We start from the raw sequence: 21,016 nt of genomic DNA, 5'->3' as shown, positions 1-21,016 counted from the left end.
TATGTTTTCCTCCGTTCTTTCGTCTGTCTGGCTGGCTAGTGCGCACGATAACCCTAGAAAGGAGTATCCGATTTGGTCCAAACTTGGTACATCGTAATATTATTATCAATCTTAGAACGAGTTCGGAGATGGGTTATGTCGGACCACTTTTCAATAGCAAAAGGTTTATAAAATGCGAAATTAATATCTGATTCTCCCCCGGATTTACCCATCCCAGTATTTTTACTAAAATATCTTCTTGGAATATGATAGATGTGGGCTTACCCCGTCAGGTACCAACCAAACGGCCACAGTTTTCAATAATAATAATAACATATCTTGGGAAACAAATTAGTGAATCTTTTCAAACTTTGTATGTCCACATATTTCTCTCAAACAGATCCTTTTGGTTAAAATTCTGATTCTGAAATTTTAATTGGAAATAAGTTTTCGATTTTCTTTCAATTTTACACACCACAAAATGTTTATCAGTATTTTAGTTTTTTTTTTCAAGAATTATCAAACGTCTCATATAAAGTGAAGGAAGTAGTTTATTAGTCCAGACTAAGGTTGGACATGAATTGGACAATATTGGCACACTCCTTCGACACTTTCGCCATGAAGGGTCAACATTTTGAACAATCAAAAAGCAGAATACACTATATTTTAATAAACGGAAATAGGCTGAGGGTATTCATCTCTCGGTAAAACTGACTAATACTCAACTCCCCAGTGTCGTCGTCAACATAAATATTGCGAACACAGCTTGAGATCTTTAAACCCACCAGTGGAACATCTATATGAAGAGACGAGGCTTTTCGTAATATAGTATAATTATATGCTTTCGTGTTGTACATGTTTTGGCAGTACTGTGATAGTTATCCAAACTGTTAAAAACCACTATCAATGCGTGTCAGGATTTATCGATATGAACTAAAGAAAAATACCATGGATATAAGAGAAACATTCTTTGTGAGTAAGTCAGCTGACAGAATTTTAATAGTATTCATATTGGTGTCATAATGGGTGCAGTGTGCAATACCGTCCTCTGAGTCTTGCAAAGCAAAAAACTGGAGGTTTAATGTGTCCAGTCCATCTGCTTAATCAACAGGTTGAATATAATGGGATATTCCTTAAAAATAACAAAATAACATATTTTCCTCATTACCATGTAATGAGTTACGTCGACACGATCTTACGAGTGCCAAAAATTGATTCGGTAACCTATTGGAAAGTTTTGCTGGGAATCACCATCTGATGCACCTGAATCCAGCAGAAATTTTCATTATAAATCTGATTACCAAGTCATTAATCAAACAAGGACATGTACAAAATAAGTACTTATTTTTTTGGCCACTAAAGACGTTATAGAATTAATTATTTATCACCTTTTAGTGGCCAGAAAATATCTACTTGTTTCGTACGACATGATTTTTTAAAATAATATGCGGGTAAGCAGATTTGTAATGAGCAATTATGCTGGGAAGCATGATGGCTGGAAGTTTTGGACCAACTTTGTTTGGGCGCGAAGTGATGCAACCCAAACAAGTAAAAAAACATTAAGTTCGGCCGGGCCAAACTTTTAATACCCTCCACCTTAGGGCAAAAGAAACATTAGAAGAAATGTGGCAAAAACCATCAAAAACCATCAAAATACCGAATATCGGGAGGTACCGTTATATGGGGGCTATATCAAATCATGGACCCATGCATGCAATGTTTCGCCACCGAAGCTGGAACCAATTATGACCAACAAATACCAATTTTCGAACAAATCCCTGAAAAAATGTGGCAAAAATCATCAAATTACCGAATATCGGGAGGTACCGTTATATGGGGGCTATACCAAAACGTGGTCCTATAATTACAATGTTTCGCCACCGGAGCTGGAACCCATTATGACCAACAAATACCGATTTTCAGACAAATCCGTGAAAAAATGTGGTAAAAAACTAAAATACTAAATATCGGGAGGTACCTTTATATGGGGGATATACCACAACGTGGACCTATACATGCAATGTTTTGCCACACGCTCAGGGACCCGCTATGACCTACAAATACCAATTTTAAGACAAATCCGTGAAAAAATGTGGCGTAAATCAATAAAATACCGAATATCGGGAGGTACCGTTATGTGGGGACTATACCAAATTATGGACCCATACATGCAATGTTCCGCCACCGGAGCTGGAAACCATTATGACCCACAAATACCAATTTTTAGACAAATCGGTGAAAAAATGTGGTAAAAAAAAACTAAAATACTAAATATCGGGAGGTACCTTTATATGGGGGCTATACCACAACGTGTACCTATACATGCAATGTTTTGCCACACGCTCAGGGACCCGCTATGACCTACAAATACCAATTTTAAGACAAATCCGTGAAAAAATGTGGCATAAATCATCAAAATACCGAATATCGGGAGGTACCGTTATATGGGGACTATACCAGAACGTGGACCGATATATCTCATTTTCAATACCAACCATCCTAGACACAATGCAAATAGCTCTGCTAAATTTTGGAGCTCTACGTCAAATAATGTGGGCTGTATCGTGATTTCAACAGACAGACAGACAGACAGACGGACATCGTTAAATCGACTTAGAATTTTATGCTGATTATGAATATATATACTTTATGGGGTCTAAAACCAATATTTAGGGATGTTACAAACGGAATGACAAAGTTAATATACCCTCCTTTCCAAGGTGGAGGGTATAAAAATATACATGCTTTTTAGTTAATATTGAGCACGGATCAATAAAAAAGCGGTGCTCATTTGCACCCTAAGCAGTATTTTTCAACCAAACCAATTCACTCCTGAAGATTTTTTGCTGCAACAATTAAAAGTAGCTATCAATAAGATAAGATATATTTTAGAAATTCCAACATAATTAAACATGCAGCTGATAGCGAGAAAGTTATCTTCTTAAAATTATATATACAGGGTGAGACGAAAAAACTGCAACCACCTTCAGACTGCTGCCATTTCTAAGCCACTCTTCCGACAGCTGTTATTATTCCAGTCACAGCTCATTATATCGTTTACATGCGTACAAAATCATTTGGTTAGAACTTTTCAGAAAAAAAGTTATTCGTAATGGGATTCAAGCGTGACAGTGTGATTTCTTTTTATTTGGCTGTGGTTTTCGTTAGAGCACTCCAGCATTTAAATGTGACTAAATCTTTTGTGTCACGTACCATCGCTCGTTACCGTGATACTGGTAGCGTAGCCCGACGTCAAGAAAGTGGACGGAAGAAAACAGCAACATCAGCAGAAATGGTTCGAAAAGTAAAGAAGCGACTTTATCGCGACTGCGTCGCAGTGGTCGAAAAATGGCTCGTGGGCTGAACATATCGCAATATTCCATTCGGCAAATATTGAAAAATGAGCTCGGGGTAAAGACATTGAAATTCCAAAAAGCGCAGAACTTACACCGCAACAGAAAGAAAGTAGACTCAAAAGAGCTAAAGAGTTGCTTCGCTTGGCCGAAAGTGGTGAACTGCCGAATTTGGTATTCTACGATGATAAAACAGCAGTTTGTAAACAAACAAAATGATCGTGTTTACTTGCCAAAGAGGTCAGTTGAAAATGTGCACCTTCGGTTGGCCACCAGAACTCAAGCGCCGGTCATGGTGAAGGTGTGGGCCGCCATAACAGTCGATGGTCGCTCTCCGCTCGTATTAATCGACCGTGGCATTGAATAAATGCCGAATATTATCGCCAAAATATTCTGGCGGGTCTATTATATCTTTGGGCACGCAAATATTGTGGCTGCAGACCTTTGATATTTCAACAAGACTCAGCACCATCGTACTCAAAAAATAAGGTTCCTCGCTTCATTTTCAGCGCACAATGGCCACCAAAAATTCCGGATACCAATCCGTTGGACTATTGTGTCTGGGGTATTTTAGAAAGCAAGGTTGGGACTAAAAATATCAAAGTGTCGATGACCTCGAGCAAGCGCTTCGCCGGGAATGGGCCAAAATACGGATAGAAACATTCCGGCCGTTTAGAGGCCAATTCGAACAAATCTAAACTTATTCTAAAATTTGATGCTATTTCCGACATTTTTTGCTTACATTCAATAGAATTAAAAAAGTGTAAAAATTATGACTTCGTTTAAGTTTTTTTTATCTCACCCTGTACATTAAGACTTCTATAAAACTATCGGTGCTTCTCAGAAACTTTGGGGGTGACACTTCAAGGATTTTTACGGCTATTTCTGATCTTATATAGGCAAATTGAACACATTGATATAAGTATTATTAAAAATTCCTTACAATACTCATGTTTGAAACTATTTGCCACTATTCAAAAGACAATCTCCATCAAGTGCTACTTCCCCTCAATAAAATTGACATACTTACATCACCACAGACAAAACAGCGAAATACTACACATTACTAATTACTTTTTTTTGGTATGTTTGCCGTCTCTCAGCCACCGTCATCCCCCACTTCAATCCTCTACTTCAGGTTTTTACCTTTACCATCCGACCACAAAACACCAACAAACATTGACAAATATTGACACCATAATTAAATGACTGTCATGTGTTGTGCGGTGCGGTAAAGCGACGGACGATGGTAGTTTTGTTTAAAACTCCTTTTCCGTCCGGTTCGGTCCACTTCCACTGCTTATGGCCACCCTGAACGAAAAAAGGATACGAAGGATACACAGTTTGGTTGATGAGTTCGTTCCGAAGGGATAATAATTTTTGCCCTCCCCTTTATGGAGTGTGACGTGTGCTTTATTTCTTCTTCCGGTTTTTTCTTTCATATTTGAACGTTTTATTTTGTGACTGTTTCCTTTTTTTCTGGTTTGGTGGTATTAACGTTCCTGTTCTTTTTTACCTATCAGGATAAAGTGTTAAGGCATATTAGTCCTGGTTGTTGTTTTTTTTTTCTAGGGGAGAATTGTGTCATAAATCGTTTTTTAGTTGAAATTTAATTTTATTTAAGCATATTTTGTATTTGGGACTTGAAATTGGGTGTGGGGAGGGAGGGGGCGTATTTATTGGGGGAGTAAATTGTAATGATGATGGTGACAATATTAGAAAGAAGAATAATTATGATGATGATGACTGTGATAATTATGGTTGTACTTTTATTGACAAAATTCTCCTACTCTCTGCTGTGTGTGACAGGTGATGGGTGCACAGTAGAATATTGTTGACAGTGATAATTTTCTAAAAGAAAAACACTGTTGGTAGTAATTTTGTTATAGAAAACCGAAAAGGATTACTTATGATGATTGTTTATAGAAATCTATTATTAATGGAAAACTAAGCAATTTTCTTAACAAAAAAATGAAAATACATGATTGAGTTAATAAATCTCTGATCATAAACATTGACCATTTTTCTATGGAAAATATAGTTTGTTTCGACTATTAGCCCATGGACAAATACGACAGGTAACAATTTTATTAGGGAAAAATATCCCCCGTAACAAATTTTCCTTGTGATAATTTTTCTAAAAAAAACCTATAGCAAGCAAAAATTTTCGTAAAGACTAAAAAATATTCCCGGTAACAAATTTTCCTTGTGATAGACTCCTTACAAGAGACTAATGACAATTTTCATGGCAAAATAATTACTTATGAGAATTTTCTTTTGTATACACATATATTTGTATACACATATCATTAGTGACTCTTTTCCTGTGGAAACTTATCACGAGTGAAAATTTAACTATGAAAATTAACACTAGCGACAATTTTCTAGTGGAAAGCCATCACTGGTGAACAATACCTCATAAACAAATATCACTACTGAAATGTTGCTATGGCTAATTGTATTTTTTTTTTTGAAACAAAAGACTTATGACATTTTTTCCATGGAAAATACCAACCAACAACAACAGTGAACATTTTACTACCATAAGTGACAATTTTCTCATAACCAATGATAATTTTTCGATGGAACACGACCACTAGTGCCAATTTTTCTATGATATGCCTTTGTTCGTGACAAGTTTTTTTTTAAATACTCGCGATAGTTTTCTCCTGGAGAACAATAAGTGGTGAAAACTTTTCCATGGAAAACCATCATTTGTAGGAATCACTACTAATTATTTTCCCAATGGAAAAACATCACTACTGGTTATTTTCTTATGGAAAAAAATCACTACTGATAATTTTCTTATGGAAAACCATCACTACTGATAATTTTCCTATGGAAAACCATAACTACTTATAATTTTCCTATGGAGAACCATCACTACCCATAATTTTCATATGGAAAACCATCACTACTCATAATTTTCCATGGAGAACTATCACTACTCATAATTTTCCTTTGGAGAACCATCACTACTCATAATTTTCATATGGAAAACCATCACTCATGAATATTTACTCATGGAAACCCATCGCTACGGACAATTTATCTATGGAAACCCATTACTAGTCACAATTTTTCCATGGAAAACCGTCACTACTGATTATTTTTCTATGGAAAACCATCACTACTGGTCATTTTCCTATAAAAAAACCATCACTACTGATAATTTTCCTATGTAAAAGTATCACTGCTGATAACAATCACTACTGGAAAACCATCACTACTCACAACTTTTCTATGGAAAAACATCACTACTCACTATTTTCCTATGGAAAACTATCACTCATGAAAATTTACCATGAAAAACCGTCACTACTAACAATTTACCTAGGGAAACCCATTACTAGTCACAATTTTTCCATGGAAAACTATCACTACTCACAATTTTCCTGTGGAAAACCATAACTTGTGACAATATCTAATGGAAAACGATAACCATTAATTTGCCAATGGAAAACCTGGTGACAGTTTTCCAACAGAAAACTAAGATTGCGACAATTTTCCAATGGAAAGGCATCAATAGTTATTATTTTTCTAAGGAAAACTATCATTGGTGAAAAATTTCTCATGGATAATAATCACTAACCACAATTTTCCCAAGGAAAACCATCACATGCAAACAATTTTCCTATTTGTTTCTATGTTTCTATGAAAACTTAGAAAACCATCAATGATAACAATTTTCATCACATTGAGAACCATCAGTGGTGACAATTTTTCCATGGAAAACTGTCACAAGTCACAATTTTCCTATGGAAAACAATCATTCGTGGAAAACCATCACTAATGGCAATTTTCCCAATGGAAAATCATCACCGGAGCCAATTTGTTTTATAGAAAACGTCACTTATGAACATTTTCCTTTGTAAATACACCATCATACACCAGAAATAATTTTTCTATTTACATCCATCCTGCTGACGATTTTACTGGTGAACATTTCCCCTATTATTGAAAAATATTCTTTGTAAAAGCATCACCGATGGCAATTTTTTGGCAGAAAAGAATAACTAACGGCATTTTTTTTTGGATAACCATCACTAGTTACTGTTCCCCATGGAAAACCAAATCCATTGACCCTTTTTCCATTAAAATTTACTGGTAATTTTTTCCTCATTGAAATTGACTAACTAACTGTGGAACATCGTCACTGATAACATTTTGCTAATGGAAACCATAAAATCGTCACTGGTGCCACTTTTCTCATGGAAAATCATCACTGGTAAAAATTTTCTCATGGAACATCATCACTGGTGACAATTTTCTATTGGAACATCATCATTGGTGACAGTTTTCCCATGGGAAAACAAACATCATTGATGGGAATTCTATAGCGAGTGATAATTAAGAAAACCATCACATATAAGAAATATCCTAAAAAATGCTAATTTGTAAGATTTTCCTGTGGAAAACAGTTGTATTTTCCTTTTTGAGCTACTGTATTTTTACTCGCCCGTGTTATTCCTTCACCTGCCTCTCTACGTAATAACGACCTAAAGGATATGGCGATGATGATGATGACGACGATCGTTGTTGTAATGCCTTTGGTCATTAGAGTAGGAAGTAAGTGGGTAAACAAATATGGTTTCAATTGTAGTTGTTGTTGTTGTATTTACTTTTTAGTTGTTGTTGTATTTACTTTGTAAGTGTTTACAATAAAACCCTGGACGGCCCTGTTGTCATTCATTTCCACCAACTGCTGGCTGGCAACCTCGTCCTTCCACTTCCTCTTCCCGCCATTAAGCCAACAAAGTGTAGCGACAAAGTAACAACAACAACGGCCACAACACACATTATCCTCTTCGTGGTGACCACCAAAAGGTGCACATGTTAACTTTTATTCTTCATTCAATTCGTTTAGTTGGTTGCTCGCGCTGCTGGTCACTCACTCACTCACATGATATTCGGGCTTGGAAAAAGGACTCCTAGTTGTATGTTTCGTTCCGTTTCTTTCTCCATACGTTGCGTCCTTTGGCGGCAGGTCTGGTCTCTATGCCCTGGTTGCAATGATGATAATTATGATGGTTGTTGTTGTTGTTGTCATTTTATCGTGTTGTGGTTTAGCCGCTGTGGCAGGCAGGGACACTCGGGGGAGATGAGTGGGCAAACATACATGGGGATGTGTGTTTTGTAGTAGTAGTTATTGTTGTTGTTGCTGTACTACTATTAGTAATTGTCATAGGATATAACTTCCATTTAATATTTTCCGCTAAATTATAGAGTGTTTGTCCCAAGGACTGTGTTTTTATTTTACTTTTTTAGTTTGTTACTATTGCTTTTGTTGTTTTTTCTTGCGCCATGAATTGTAGAAGAATGGCCTGTGGACGGACGGAGGGACAGACAGAAACAAAAACAGGTAATATTTACTCCTTCTCCATATTAAAATGCTGTTGTTGGACAACCTTCCTTCCGTTGCTGTTTCCGTTTTTTCTTTTCATCGTCATCCACATAATTTTTGTCGATGTTGATTCAATGACGGTGGAGAGGGGGACAAAGGCTCCGACATAACAAAAAAAAAAAAAAAAAAAACAACTAGCTTTGCGTGTTGAACATTAAGCACATTTATTCGTTGCTACTTCGTCGTCCATCCATTCCTTCAATTCCAGCCATCCATCTGTTTTTCTGACTTCATTTCCCTTCCGATGACCCTTGGTGGCTTGTGGCCTTTTTGGTTGGTCGCCGTGCGCGTTTTTCCAAAGTCTAGCAAACGTTTTCCTTTATTATAATTTTCTATAGTTCTGTCTTTGTGGTTTTACATGAATTTCCAGAGCACCGCTGAACAGGTTTTGTATCCTTGTAATTGTCCCGGCAAGTGCTTCAATTTCTGTTGCTCGACTTCCGTGCCATCATTTCGTCGTGATGATATATTTCTTTATTGAGGGTTGTATGTGTGGGCCTGTGTATGTGTGCGTGTCTTCATCAGGCCACAAACTTTGGCGTGAGACTGACTGCTCAGATTCACAAAAATTACATGGATGAATTGCAAAGACTTTTGGATGGATGGGCTAACTTAATGATTGAGCAGCTCCTCCTGGACATCGAAATAAATGACTAAATGGCTTTGTCAATCTTGTTTGCTTAATTTTTTTTATCTTCTCAACCAAAAGAAAATCATAGCTAATAACCATTTTTCGAAAAGAAAACTGCCACTAAAGATCCATAGCCAAATTGTCACCTAGTTAGGACTGTTTGTTTTCCATAGGAAAATTTTCAAAAGTGATAGTTTTCCCTATTACAACTCCCAAAAGTTATACTTGTCCACAAAAATATTTCTCTAGTAATAGTTTCTTACTAATGATAATTCTTCTGAGGGATATTTCTTCTTTTCTAGAAAAATTCTTACCAATGTTACTTTTGCCATTGGAAACTTGTCAAAAGCGGTGGTTTTCCATACGAAAATTTCGACATACGAAAATTTCGACCATAAGGAAACGGCAATAGCTTTTCACCAGTGATATTTTTTGTTACCAGTGATATTTTTCCATATTAAAATTGTCAAGAGTATTAGTTTTACTAGTAGAAATTCTCAAAAGTGCTACTTGTTAATCTTCAGTAGGATAATTTTTACTTTTCCGTAAGAGAAATTATTATCGGTGATATTTTTCCGTATGATACAAGTCCATGAGAGTGTTTTTACTAGTAATGATTTACATACCATAGGAAAAATTTTATTTCTCTTACACTTTCATAGGAAAGCTACCGTTTTCTACAGCAAAATTACTGCAGGTACTGTACAAAAATTATTGACGGTGATAGTTCTACACAGGAAAAGTTTTTCATGAGAGCATCATCCCCAGTGTTGATTATCCTAGGGAACATTTTCTCTGGTGAGTTTTTAATGTGAAAACTGTCTCAAGTCCTGATATTCCACAGAAAATTGCCACTTGCGATGTTTTTTAAGCGGATGTGGTTTTCTTTAAGAAAATTGTCATAATTTTTTTTCATAGGAAAATTGTCATTTTTATTGCTTTTTCATAGGAAAATTGCCACTTTATGGAGTTTTCCATGGGAAAATAGCCACCAGTGTTGATTATCCATAGCAAACCTGTCACTGATGATGATTTTGTCATAGGAAAATTGTGTCTAGTGAAAGTTTTTTATGGGAAAGTTGTCACCTTTGTTGATTTTTCATAGGAAAATTTTTACTATTGATGAAATTGAGAAAGTTGTAACTTGTTATTGTTTTCCATAGAAATTTTGACACTAATGGTGGTTTCCCATGGAATGATAGTAATGATTTTCCCTGTGAAAATTGTCACTGGTTGAGTTTTCCATATGAAAATCGTCACAGTTTTCCATAGGAATATTGTCACCGGTGAATGCATTCCGTAGGAAAATAGGTATCTGTGCGAGTTTCCATGGGGAAAATTATCATTGATGATAGTTTTCCATAGGAAAATCGTCACAATAAATGGGGAAATTGATACAGTGATAATCTTCTTCTTATGATTGTTTTCCCTGGGAAAATTGTCACCATTGTTATGCTTTCATAAGACAATTGTTACTCGAGATGTATATCCATATGAAAAATTTTGCAAATAATGCTTTTCCAGGGGAAAATTGTCGATAGTGATGCTTTTCCATAGGAAAATTTGTCACTTGTGATGGGGTTCCTTAAGAAAATTCACGCTAGTTATGATTTTCTGTAGGAAAAGGGCTACTAGTGATATTCTATCATAGGAAAACTGTAACTAGTTCTCATTACCCATGGGAATGTGATAACTATTGATGATTTTCCAAGGGAAACCTTCACTAGTGATAGTTTTCCATGACAATGTTTTCACCAGCGACGGTTCTCCATGGGAGTATTATCATCACTGAATTGTTTTATGGAAAAGTGTTCACTACTGATGGTTTTCATGCGAAAACTTTCTACGTCACGGAACTATCAATTAATCTCCCAGATATCGAAATTTCACCAGATACTCAAATCTTGTTCTCTGAAAAAGTAAAAAAAGAAATCTAAAAAAAAATTTTAACAAAAAAATCCAGCCGTATAGTTTTTGTAAAGTCCTTCAGGGTTATTCTTTTTTCTGCAGAAAAAAATTACGCAGCACCCGGGACGAATTTTTCTATAGAACAAATTATGAAGCCCGAAAGAATCAACTTTTTCTGTTAAAAAAGTGACACAGTCCCATTTTCACAGTCCTCCAGGACTGAGCTTTTTCTAATAAAAAAGATTCTCAATCCCCTTGTATTGAGTTTTTTTTTCATTTAATTTTCTTTCATATTTTTTCTTTCATTTTTTTCATAATTTGTATTTTGGAATGAGATTTTAGTTATTTTTAGCAGCTGACACTTTTCTTTGTAGAGCACCATAAATTTGGGTATTACGATAGTCTCAGGACCAAATATATATCACTTGTTTTAATACCCCCACCATAGAAGTTTGTCATTCCGTTTCTAACACCTCGAAAAATACATTTCAGACTCCACAAAGTATATATATTCTTGATCAGCATAAAATTCTATGTCGATTTAACGATGTCCATCTGCAGGGCTTTTAGCATTGGAAATGGGCTATATAGGTCCACGTTTAGGTATAGCCCCCTTATAGCTGTCCCTTCCTATGTTCGGTATTCGATGATTTTAGCGACATTTTCACCGGAATTGTTTCAAATTTCGTAATAATAGTTCGTAATGGGTACTACAGTCTGTGACGGAAAATTCGTATAGTCGCGATATAACGGTACCTCCCTATCTTCGGTATTTTAGATACATTATTCACCGGAATGGTTTCAAATTTCGTATTTGAAGTTCCAAATGGGAACTTCAGTCTATGACAGAAAATTGTCCATACTGGTCCAGGTGTTCGTATAGCCCCCATACATTATTACCTCATACATTACATTATTCACCAGAATTGTTTCAAATTTCGTATTTGAAGTTCCTAATGGGAACTTTAGTCTATGACGAAAATTGGCCATGCAGGTCCAAGTCTTCGCATAGTCCCCATGAAACAGTACATTATTCACCGGATCACCGGATTTTTTTTAAGTTTCATATTTGAATATTATGACAAAAGTTGTCTATGCAGATCCACGTCTTCGTATAGACCTCAATATAATGACTATATTCGGTATTTTTAAGATTTTAACAGAATTCTTAACGGATTTTTTTTATATTTTTTTTGAAAATTTCCAGATTCGTTTCAAATGGTGGTGGACTCAAAGTACAGTCCTGCCAAAATTACTGCTTTTTTACTTGTTCTATATAAAAAATTCCATAGTTCCTTATATCTAAATTTATTTCTCAAAACATCCTTTCTTTTGGCACCGTTTTTTTCTAAATAAAAAGTTAAATTTTTTTGGTTCCTTGATTTTCTGTAGAAAAAATGTCCACTGTCCCCTATGACGGAATTTTTTTATAGCATCTACTCCTGTGTTTTTTTCTTTCTTGACAAATTGTCAAAGATTCCGCGGACTGAGGTTTTTATAAAATACTAATTTTTACAAATCCCCCAGGATTACATATTGTCTTTCAGAATAAAAAACTGACTGACTGTTTAGCGCACAAAAAAAGTAAATTAGCCAAAATGCTTTCTTTTACATCGGTGACTTGTAAATTGAAAGCCAAAACGAAAAAAAACGAATGGTTCGTAGGGACCGCGTCACAACGTCGTTAGCCATCCAAGCAGAACCCCATATTCTGCGCCCCGGCTGAGGGAAATAGACGTATAAAAATCACAGAAATTACCTCAATTAAATAATTTTGCCATTAATATAATGTGTGCGCTGGTCTTCCAAGTTCCTCCCTCCTACACCTCCTTCGTTGCTTGGCATTGCTTCTTGGCTCAAGCTATTGACATTTTTACAACAACAGCAGCAGTAGGCAGTCAGTGGCAGCAACATTTCAGTATCCATTTGAACACATTTCTAACAAAAATAATGACATACTAATTTTGTTTGTTACCATTTCGGTATTTTGGTGGAATGTTGTATTTTTTTCGGGAAAAAAATCGTTGAGGTCTGTAATTTGTTTCTAGGCTAAGGAGAAGGAAAAAACTTAACTGTAAATGGTTTTGTTGAAAGTTAATTAACTCGCCCCTTTGCTTCCAAACTAGGGCTTTATTGTAGCTTTAAATGGCAACACGTGAAAGGTTTTAGTTTTCGTTATTAATTTGAAGGATTTTAGATTTCTTTTCTAAATAAAAGGTTACATAGGCCTAAGGTTAATTTTTGTTGGGTGGGAAAAAATGCGACTATTCTTTCTGTAGAAAAAAATTCTTTTTTTTTTTCTAAAGAACCCAAGTTCTCAATTCCATAGAATTTAAAAGCTAACTAAAGACCTAAATTCCATTGGCATAATTCAACCACAATGTTCAGGTTTGATATCTCCCCATATTTACTATTACATCTCGAATAGGTAATACCCGTTCGAATGCGGTGTAGTTAAATTTAGACTAAACCACATAATGTCAACTTTACATAAATAGAAACATTATTAACATACGCACACACTATTTTTATTCTGCATTACTCTCCGAACCCCATCATCATCATAGCTACAGCCAACCACCAACGTCCACAAGATAGTTTTACTATTAATCATGTGTTCAAATTCCCATCGCATAATGGTCGATTCCTTCGTTCGCTGCTATGGTGGGGTACTCCTTCCTCCTTCAATCACTGTTCGTCGTAATATAATTTATTTCAAATTAGAATATGAATTTTTTTAAACGTTTCAATTAATAATTCAAATAAAATTTTAATTGCAGTCAACGTTTCATATTCCCCTCCTCCATCTGTTAGGGGGGGGGGGGGGGGGGTGTGAGTTCACAGATTCGAAGGGAAATTGTGGTGCGTTCTGTGTTAGAAAAATAAATGATGTCGTCGAAAAACATATTGGATATTTCTCATAACCTAATTACAGTTCTCTGTGTCGATTCGAATAGAAAATGATGGCAAACCAAATTATTCTGTCGAAAAATGGAGGTTATTATATTAGGTTTTGCTGTGTCGAACAATAGCTAATATATAGGAGATATTATTTTGGTCGGTTATCGATAAGTAATTATTAAGCTATCGAGTGTATATCGTCGGAATCGGCGAGCTATTTATTATATCGGCGAGCTATTTATTAATAGGGTATCGACTTATTGATAAGCTAGTTGATGTGTTATCAGCAGAGCACAAAAACGCTCGCTCTAATCCGAGTAAAGACTGAAACTCGCTCGATTTTGGGAGTATGTTCTGCGAGTAAATAAGAAATCCGTTATACTCTATTATGCTTTACTCGTTTTCGCTCAAAATCGAGCAGATTATCCTCTTGTCGTTGCATTATTTGTAAGTAAGACGTGTAATATCTCAACTTACAGCTGCAAACGAAACAAACTAAAAACAAAAGAATGGAGGAAGAGTAAACTTTTTATAAAACTAGCACGCTTCGAGCATTCCCGCTCGCGAGTATTTTTCTTTGCCACTTAAGTAAGGGAGTATGCTTTGCTCGTTTCCGCTCAAAATCGATCAGATTATATACAACTAGTACTCTTCGAGCACTCCCGCTCGCGATTCTTTTTCACTCCGCGCACATTTGAGCAAATTGGAGAGCCATACACCAGAATTTGATGAACTATGGACGAACAATCGATTATATATAGCTGAGCTGTCTAATATCTATCCACATAGCTGTCGATGAGTTCGGGACCTCATGGAACAGCTATCGGTGACTTTTCATTATATTCAATGAGCTATTGATAAATTTTCGATCAGATATTGTCGAATTATCGATGAGTTATTGGCATACAATCGATTAGCTATTGATGTATAGAATATCGAACTTTCAACGAGCTATCGACAAACTATCGATAAGCTATCGATGTATAGACTAATTATAGATGAATTAGCCTTCTAGCTATTGTCGTACTATCGATGAGCTAACGAAGTATTATCGACAAGTTATCGGTCAAAATTTTGAATAATTATAACTCTTATAAAATGTGACGTAGGAGTCCAGTTGTCTTCAAATTACACAAATCACAATATTTTTATTAACCTTAGGTCTATTATGAAGATGGAATATATCGGTCCACTCCTTCTGGTACCTCCCCCACAAAGGGTCAACATTTTGGATATTGATGAAGCTCATAAAACACGAAATTAACCAAAATGATTATAAAATCCGAAATAAGCATCCGGGTGTCTTCATACATAACACATCCCATAATTTTCACTAAACACAAGATCTGCTGTGAAGATAGGAAGTATTGGTCCACTTCTTCTGGTACCTCCCTTCAAACAAAACAAGTCAGCGATTCTTTACATCTTGCTATATCCAAATATTTCTCTCAACCAGAAACCTGAGATGAATATGGAATTTATGATTTCTCATGAAATTGGATATTTGATATTCTTGTCATACCAATATTTTTATCGGTATTGGATGAAGTATGAAAATGGAATACTTCGATCGACTATATCTGGTACCTCACGCACTTTTAAACATTTTCTAAAATTAAAACATCTCATATAAAGTGAAGGAAGTAACCATTATAGTCTAAACTGATGACAGGCTGACAAGTCGCAATATTTATATCATGTTTATTTCAAAAATTTGAATGATCATAACAGTAGTTAAAATATATTTAAATAATCGAATATTGGCTGATGGTAGACATTTGTGAGCAAAACAGACTGATACTTTTTAACTTGTTTAAATCTTAGAATGTTATCGGGCCTGTGGCTCTGAAAGTCCCTTTATTTTTCCTGCAAAATCCATGAAAATGGATTAGTTGGTCGTTCGAAAAGTATTTTTGATTACAACGTCAACTTCTTACGGCAATTGATGTCATTTCTCTCCTCACAAACATTGTTCGTCTCTTTTTCTCTGCCTCCTTCTCCTCCACCTCCTCCTCTTCAAAAGTAATTTCCACAAATATGTTTCTGTGTCATTTGTTTTACTGTTATCGGGCCACACACAATGCTTTTATGCTAATTACATTGAAATTGCAATAATTAGGAATAGAGCGAATGATAGAAAGGACCTTGTGGAAAATAAATGATAGTTGGTTGGAACGACAGTCAGACGGACAGACAGATAGACAGACGGGCAGTCCGAGCAAACAAACAAACAAACAGTCAGCAGCCATCTATTTACTACTCAAATCCCCAGATGAAATACCTGTTCACGTGTGGTTGGTTGGTAACTTTCATTCGTATATACGAGTATTTTTCTCATTCATTGTTGTATTCCACAACAGCAACAACAATAGCAACAAAACAACACCCTCATCTGGGGACACAACAAAGTGACCTGAAATGCAACAATCATCATTATTTCAATTAACTGTTATACATTATGAATGTGACATTATGTATATATATATTTTTTTGAATCAAGGTGGAGAAAAAAAATCCAAGTCATCTGAGTCCATTTTCTTAAAAAAATCTAAGTTTTTAAAAATTTTCAAGAAATGTTGTTTTTTTGGGGCCCATGAACTAAATTTGTTGTTTTTTTATTTTTTGAGATTCGACAATTGAAGCTCTGAGGATCTTTGAAGAAATATTCCAATTTGATCCGTAGATTTCTATTGCATACTTTTACGCTTATTTTGCCACAATTGCATGAATGGTGCATACTTTTAGGCGATCTAAAGTCCAAAGGGCATCTGTGGCTATTGACCAGATGCCGATGAGCTATCAATAACTTATCGTAGAACTATCGAAGCATTATCAATCAACTACCGATGAGTTGTTGAGCTATCGGTGATTTATTAATGAACTGCCGACTATAAATCAATGTTCTGTGAGTATTCGTATTTTTGGGCCCATGAACTAAAATTGTTTTTATACCCTCCACCATACATTCATTTTGTCATTCCGTTTGTAACTTATCGAAATAATGATCTTAGACCCAACAAAGAATATATATTCTTGATCAGCGTAAAATTCTAAGACGATATCCATGTCCGTCCATCTGTATGTGTGTCTGTTTGTCTGTCTGTCTGTTGTAATCACGATATCTTTCGAACGAATTGAAATAGAAGGCTTAAATTTTGCACACATGTTTATTTTGCCAGTAGGCAGGTTAAGTTCGTAAATGGGCCATGTAGGTCCACGTTTTCATATTGCCCCCATATAACGGTACCTCCCGATATTCGGTATTTTGATAATTTTAGCGACATTATTCACCGGAATTGTTTCAAATTTGGCATTTGAAGTTCGAAATGGATAATACAGCATAAGGCAGAAAATTGTTTATGCAGGTCCACGTCTTCGTATAGCCCCCATATAACGGTACCTCCCGATATTCGGTATTTTGATTAATTTAGCGTCATTATTCACCGTAGAAGTTTCAAATTACGTATTTAGATTTCGTAATGAGAACTACACTCTGTGACAGAAAATTGTCCATGCAGGTCCACGTCTTCGTATAGGCCCCATATGTCAGTACCTCCTTATATTCGGTATTTCGTTCTAAATGGTTCCTCTTTTAGCTGTAATTAAGAAATTAGGGGTCAATCGTAAAATTGATTGCATTTTCTGATAGGAGGATTACTTTTGTCCACCTTGTACTTTGTAATACACTTGATTTTTTTTATAAAATATCTAATTTGATTTGATAATAATCAATTGATCTGTTGATGTTGTTGTAGCAGTGTTAACATGCTCCGTTGTTTATAAACTGATTAATCCGGTTCTTCCTTAATGTCCAGATTTAGGAATTCTGCTACCTTTATGGGCTGTAGACTTGGCTGGACAATTAAACAGTGTATTGTGCGGGCCTGTAACGCACGCTGGGCAGGCGTTCCGCACATCTTCGTCAATTCGTGCCCAATACGAATTTAGACGGCTGTACCATCCTGAACGTAGTTGGGCCAAAACTACCCTGGTTTCCTAGGCAGCCGACGTTCTACAGCTGAAATGGATGGGGGTGGATTCCGAGGATGGCATTCATAATGTAATTATTAACTACCTTCGCGACTGCATCAGTATGAATGCTACTCAGACCCGCTTGATAGGCTTTATGATCTAGGGGATCTGTCTTATATCGCTGGACCTCTCTCTCTAGATCATGCAGGTTCTGACACGCCTGGGTGGGGGAGTTCTGTCCACAAGATGGTGGTTAGAATGACTCCCACAATAACACCAAGCAGGTATTGCAACGAAAGCATATGATTATGCTGACGTAGGGGAAGAACCTTCGTCTCCTCATGTAAATGGTCCACAGGAGTCATGAGGAGGCACCCTGTTGCAGTTCTCAGGGCGGCATTCTGACAGGTCTGAATACTTGTCCATTGCGTTGCACTCATATTCGCAGACCACACTGGAACCGCATAGCTAACCACAGACCGACGTATCGCTGTTTAAGAGGTTAACATGGAGGGCGCGGAATTCCACCCCACCTTGGGGAACTCCCTGTTTCACTCTACGGGGCTTGGACTTCTTTTTCCGGAATTCCACGTACGACTGAAATATCAGTGAGCTTTCGACATACTTTCGAACATTGACGAATATTGACCTGCTATCGATCGCCTGATTAGTCATTATTGTACTTTCAACTTGATGGCATCTTGATGAATTACCGACGTTTTATCGATAAATTGTCAACTAGCTATCGCTGAGCTTTCGACGATATTGTGACAGTTTACGATGAACTATTGATCATCTTTCGTACTGACACTAACAAGCAGATGTCCTTCAACATTGACAATAGAAATCTGTTGATCTATGAAATTCTTATAAAATCTCTTATTGAATCTGTAGATTTTTAGTGCTTTACCAAAAGCATTTTGCCCCATTTGCATGAATGGCGCAGGTACAATATTTCCTCAGTGGGTATTGAAAATAATAACAATTAATAGCATCTCTGATTCATTCTGTTTAGTTGCAAGAATGGTGCTTACTTGTAGGAGATCAAAATCCATGGTGACTCCGCGGTTATTGAAAGCGCCAAAAGCACGCTTTCAATAAATTTATGACAGTAATATTTACGTATGGTGCATACTTTTTGGCCTTATTTATCATATTTGCCCAAGTGGTGCCTAATTTTAGGAGATATAAAGCCAAAGCACCTCAATGTCCATATTTGTCCAAGTGATGCCTACTATTAGAAGTTACAAGTCCAATGTACCTTGATGGCAATTGAAAATTCCCCATTTACCCTTTCAAACTAAGAAGGTTAAAGAAAAACATTTTGCATAGCAATAAGCAAATTAAAATACAACCCACCCGCACATACACCCGCTCCTATGCCATTTACATATGATCATTTATGTACATAATAAATAGACACAAAATGATGATAATAGCAGTACAGTAGTTGTTTATGAAGGCAAATAGAAGAGGAGAGGAGGGAGGGCTTGGGAGAAAATAAAATAAAATTATACCCCCACAAACGCCTCCATTACTGCCTCTTTGCAACGCCGCTTCACAACTTGGTTGTGTCAATATCAGCTGATTCTTTTCGCATTTTACATAATTTATAGATGTCTCTCTTCTCTTACCTATCCATCTATCATGCTTGCGCCGAGGCACCACATACATAAGGACATCCCTATTTCTAAACGACTGCCGACCCTATTTGCAAGCATAGTTGTTGGCTAACCAATAGGGGGAACTACAACCAACTGTTCCCAACAATGACACAAAGGACTATTAAAGGATACTTTTTTGTTCCTCCTCGCCGCTTTTTTTTGCTCTCGCTCTCATTTAATATTTATAATTGCAGTGCTAGGAAACCTCAAGGATGGTAGGTAAAGTAACTCAAGGATGGACGGATGATACAATAAAAATGGGTGGGTAAATACACCGACCAAATGTGAAAGTCTGAAATTGTTGAGTATCTGATGACTGACCAAGCGTCTAACCGCTTAGTTTAGAATTTTTAGAAAAAAAGCCAACTAAAAACAGTAACTAAACACTTAAACAAATGCCTGAGAAAGTCAACAAATTGTGTATATTTTAAAAAGCAAATATTGAAAAAGCAACAAAAAATATATAGTTTGAAAACAACAAAATTACAACAGCAAAAACTTTAGCAAAGTAAATATACATTACTTGCTATTGACTGTCATATATACCGTCTATTAAATGTTATTAAATGTGAATTAAAAAAAAGTAGTCCTCATTTTTTTGATTTTTTTAAGAATTAACTTTTTTTTGTTGCACTAATTTGAAGGAACAAAATTTTCCTTGATGGACAATAGAAACTGTACTGCAAGCAGCCTTTTTTAAATGTCATTAAAAATTTATAGATACATTTGCCATTAAGTGTGTGTGTGTGTAAATTTTAGGCGAGCCATATATACTTTAGATGTGTAATGTATACTTTTAGGCGACTCATATAAAACATTTCTGTTAAAGAGGGTGCATTAACTTTGTCATTGGGTTCTAGCTCCGGTGGCGGAACATAGTGTGTATAGGTTCACGTTTTCGTACAGCCCCCATATAACGGTACCTCCTGACATTCGATGTTTAGATGATTTTTGCCACATTTTTCCACGGATTTGTCTAAAAATTGGTATTTGTAGTTCATAAAGGTTTCTAGCTCCAGTGCCAGAACATTGAATATTTAGGTCCACGTTTTCCTATAGCCCACATATAACAATACCCACCGATATTCGGTATTTTGATAATCCTAGTCACATTTGCCTACGCAACTGTTTCAAATTCGGCATTTAAGAAGATTTAGTAGATGACAATCCTTAGAGTATACCCTCCGACATTTGGAACGAATTT

General features: G+C 36.0%; 1 protein-coding gene across 3 annotated transcripts in view; it reads left to right on the top strand.

The window, feature by feature from the left end:
* LOC131801639 (heterogeneous nuclear ribonucleoprotein K-like) overlaps positions 1-21,016 on the top strand; it is a 60,106-nt gene that overhangs the window by 15,923 nt on the left and 23,167 nt on the right. The gene's annotated exons all lie outside the window — the stretch shown is intronic.

The sequence above is a fragment of the Musca domestica genome, unplaced genomic scaffold, assembly GCF_030504385.1.
Source record: "Musca domestica strain aabys unplaced genomic scaffold, Musca_domestica.polishedcontigs.V.1.1 17, whole genome shotgun sequence".
Lineage (NCBI taxonomy): Eukaryota > Metazoa > Arthropoda > Insecta > Diptera > Muscidae > Musca > Musca domestica.
Note: the sequence above shows the minus strand (reverse complement) of the source record. Positions and strands in the feature narration are given on the sequence as shown.